Raw genomic sequence first — 4,477 nt, forward strand, 5'->3', positions numbered from 1 at the left:
AGCTAGGTTGCATAACATAAAGAACAAAATGCCATGATTAGGTATTATCCCATTTAATTTAAAAATGAAATGAAGACTGGGAGTAAAAAGTTTACTCTACTTAGCATAAGAAATTTTGCATTGAAATATGGTGATTCATATTCCAGAAAGTGGTAACCAGTAACTTTTAGAAGACAGAAGTCTCCATAATACAATGACTAGAAAATCCCAAATGCAATTCAACAGCTATTATAGCTTGGTACATAGCATTATACTGTTCAATTTAATATAGAACTATATTTTGTGTTTCTGAAAGGTAGTAATAGTTATGTTTTGGCTTTTATTCTAGATACTTAACATATTTCAGGCAACCGTTTAAATATGTAAAGTGAAAATAATTAAAAATTTGAGTGATAATAATCAACACAATCTCTTACAACCTCCATACACTGTATTATGCTTATGTGCAATGAAGCCGGTGTTACTTACTTGATGTTTTATGTGCATCCATTATACACACACAGAACTAAACCTATCAAAAACAATCATTCTCAATATACTGTGGTAACACAGTAAAAATGCAAATGGACCGTCGAACAAAAGAAAGACCTATAACATTACTTAATATCTAGGATATAGGTGACCAGTTCTAATACAAAGCTAAGCCTGTATCATTGACCCTAATCATAATGGCTTATAAAAGCATCTCAGGTTACATGGAAAAACTACTCTATAAAATCCAGTAAATATTTTCACATCTGTAAAACCTAGATAAAGCACAACTATTTTCAAGTCTGAATAAGCTATGAGATGCAATTGTAAATTTCCCAGCCATAATTGAAACAGAAAGATCCTCATGCAGCTTATTCTCTATGGTTCTTAGAAAGCCTCATATGTATAAGACAAAAGTTGTTAAAGAAATAAATTGAGTAGGTCAGACAAGTTTCCATTGTTTCATGTCTTAAACCTCAGGAATGGAGTGACCCATCAGGCTTTTAATATCTTCGTGCTATCCATGTAATATGTTCAAAGATAAAACAGGCAAAATTGTAGTAATAACTACAGCACCAGATGTTAGCAATATGTCTGACATTTGAGAGTCTTTCAATCCAATGGCATTCTGTCTATTGATTTCTATTGTCTGTGAAAAGACCATTCCTGACTGCAGAGCTATCCTTCACTGTGGATGTTATTTTTCCATTTTAAGGATAAAGCTAACAAGTCCAGTTTATGGAGGATAATTGTGTTCAAAGGGCCTATCATGAATAATTATAGTAATATTTCCAAAAGAATGTTTGAGCATCTTTTGTGCTTTCTCAGAGCTTCAACCTCTACAATTTCCCCACTTGGAATTCTTGATCTCCAAATCTCAGATCAACCATTGAGACTGGAAAACTTGCCTGCATTGGCTTAACAAAAATACCAGTATCTATTTATTTAAATCTAAATAAACAGATGTTTCCATTCTGGTCCTTACACAGAATGGCTTCATGAATCCCTTGCTTAATTTCTGCTCTGTGAATTCCAGTATCATTATCAATTACAGGAGTGAGCATGTAGTTCATATTAGAAGGTTTTGCCACCAACTCATGAACTGGTAATCCAGGAACCATTGACTTTATTTGCACATATTATTCATTAAACTCAGGTCCATGTATTGAGAGAGCTCTCGATATAGCTTAGGATAGAAATTTTGATGTGAATACAAGCTTCACACAAAATTGCTGGGTTGGCAAGGTTTGCAAAAAAGGAGTTTGAGCCTGAATTACTTTGTCTGTCTTCAGGGCTTCAACAGATGGGTACAGAGAGAATTCTGAAGGAATTTTCTAGGCCACAGGAACCCACATGAAGCTGTTGCCTCTGGTCACTTGCCTGGTTCTGATTCTTAATTGAAGTGACAAAAACACAGTGAAGTGAGTTTAAGGAAAAATGAATTAACTCACATAGTTGAAAATGATACAGGGATAGCTTTGGAGGGAGACAATTCTTCATGCTTGCTCAAGATTTTGCTTGCAAGCTTATAAGCCAAGAAAATGCTGGTTTTTGTTTTGTTTTGTTTTTTTAATTGGACTTTTTCAGGGATGTATATAGAGTTTGTAGTGTCTCATTCTGGAACAAAGGATATGTGTAGACTCACTAGTCATTATAAAAGATTCTGAGTTCCTGAAGCTCAGGTTTTTCATTGATAATGCAACTCATTGTATGTGCAGGTGTGAGTTGGCTCTTTTGTGTCACCAAGTGGGAATTGGGATTAAAGGAATGGGCACACAGAAATACTGATACTCTAGCTACTACAATGGATGTGAGTAATAAAATCCTTTCTCTCTGAACCAAGAATCTTATATCATCTAGTGAGCCTAAGAAACTGGCAGGCCAAATTGTTAACTTGCAGATAGGGTAAAACAGGCTCTTTCCAGATCCTGTCACCTCAAGGGATCAAAGTAAAGACTCATTAGTGGAGCCAGGGTGATGAATCTGCCCCCCTCTCTCCCACCACCAAAGACACCTTTCATTCCATTTAGTGTGTAATGAATTTTTGCATCCTCCAATTCTTCTGTTGATACCTAACCCCCTATATGATGGTTTGTGGAGATGGGTTTTTGGGCAGTAAGTAGGTTAGAAGAGCAGAACCTCCACTAATGGAATAAATGTCCTTTGAAAAAATGCCACGTACATATGCTATATTGAGGGCACAGTGAAAGATGACCATCTGGGAAGCAGAAGTGTTCTCTTACCAGATACCAAATCTGTTCCTACCTTGGTTTTGTACTCCTCAGCTTCTGTAACTGTGAGCAACACATTTTTGCTTTTTATAAATCACTCTACCTATGGTATTCAGTTATAATAACCTGAATGGTTCCTTATACATTTTTGTCTATTTCTGTTCATCTGCAGTCTGTAGACAGAAAAGAAAGATAGCTTCTATTAGCCCCAAATCTGTTTTCTTGGATTCCATGGAGAAGTCTGATTGACCTCAGTTGTGTCATGGTCCCCCTGACTCAACTTATATTTAACAATATATACCTATGATTTACTCAGTAAGAATATATGAAAAATTTTAATATGGTCATTAAAATTGAATGTATGAAAATTCTTAATATATTCATTTAAAGAGCTAACAAATTAACGAAGAAAGTATTATGTTGTTCATATTAAAAAATATATACTTATTAATATGTTTCTGTAATGCTGCTCAGTTTCTTCCCTTATTCCGTCCTTTAATTTTCAACTAGGTGTAGAAGCAGAGCAATATTCCTTAGGCATTAGGAAGGTAAAATAAAACTAACCACAATTAAATAGTAAAAAGAAAAATAAGTTGGTGAAATTCTCATTTGGACAGCTAATAATGTGGCAAGTAGGTTTTAGGCAAAATCATCTAAAGTCCCCCTTTATACTCTTGCTTTGACTTCCCACTAACACTAATACTTCTTTCTTCATTTCCCCTTTTTCTGTATTATTTCGATCTGATAAACTCTTGAGAGAATAGAGAGAACAGTTTCCAAACAGTATTTTGCTGTTTTAATTGTGGTAACATTAGGATTTTCCCCATTAGGTATCACCAGCATGGGGTACCCATCACCAAATTAGACTGTGGTCCACTGCCCTAGTCCTTTATGCCTCCTTCCCTCTTTGTTCCTGTACCTCTCTCTCTACTTTGCATGCATCAGTCCTATAGTCAGTTTTCAAGCGTTAGCTTTTCAGGTTGTTTTTCTCTAGTTCTTAGTTTGGTTTCTTTATATTCCACATATTAATGACACCATCTTATATTTATCTCTTTCTGACTTATTTCACTTAGCATTATCTAGTCCAACTCCATCTATGTTGCAAAAAAAGGCATGAGTTTGCCTTTTTAAAATGCTGAGTAATATTCCATTTCATATAGATAGATAGATAGATAGATAGATAGATAGATAGATAGATAGATAGATAGATAGATAGATAGATAGATAGATATACCATATACCATATCTTCTTTATCCAGTCATCTGTTTTGGGGTACTTAAATTGTTACTCTAATTTAGATGTTGTAAATAGTACTGCTGCAAACAGAGGAGTACAGATTTCCTTTCAAACTAGTGCTCTTAAACTTTTTGTGAGAACACTTCTTAAGCTTCACATATAGTAGGTGCTCCATATATAAAACTTTTAAAGTATCTACTAGAAATAATCTATCCATACTATTCTGGGGATAAACAGAATTCCTTGAGAAGGAACACAGCAAGTCAAAAAGATTCCCCAAATTCTAACACATATTCCAAACAATTATTTTCCAATAGTGAGAAAAATAATTCTAAGTTCCAGATTGAGTAGATTTTATTTTCCTGTTTGTTAATTCCAAGGCCCAAGAAACTTCTCCAAAAATAGCTGATTTAAGCTAATTAAAATACAGTTTCCTCTTAAATTTCTTGAAGGTTTTTGGGCTCTCATTAAAATAAGCTCTATAATCTCTATATATGGAAATATTTTTACTTTGCTCATTGTGCTTTCTGTAATTTTT

General features: G+C 34.3%; 1 pseudogene; it reads right to left on the reverse strand.

The window, feature by feature from the left end:
• Window positions 1-988: 988 nt before the first annotated feature.
• Window positions 989-4,477, reverse strand: part of LOC101631054 — a 24,108-nt pseudogene continuing 20,619 nt past the window's right edge.

This window comes from Condylura cristata, unplaced genomic scaffold (genome assembly GCF_000260355.1).
Source record: "Condylura cristata isolate star-nosed mole 26May11 unplaced genomic scaffold, ConCri1.0 scaffold00023, whole genome shotgun sequence".
NCBI classification, from domain to species: Eukaryota; Metazoa; Chordata; class Mammalia; order Eulipotyphla; family Talpidae; genus Condylura; species Condylura cristata.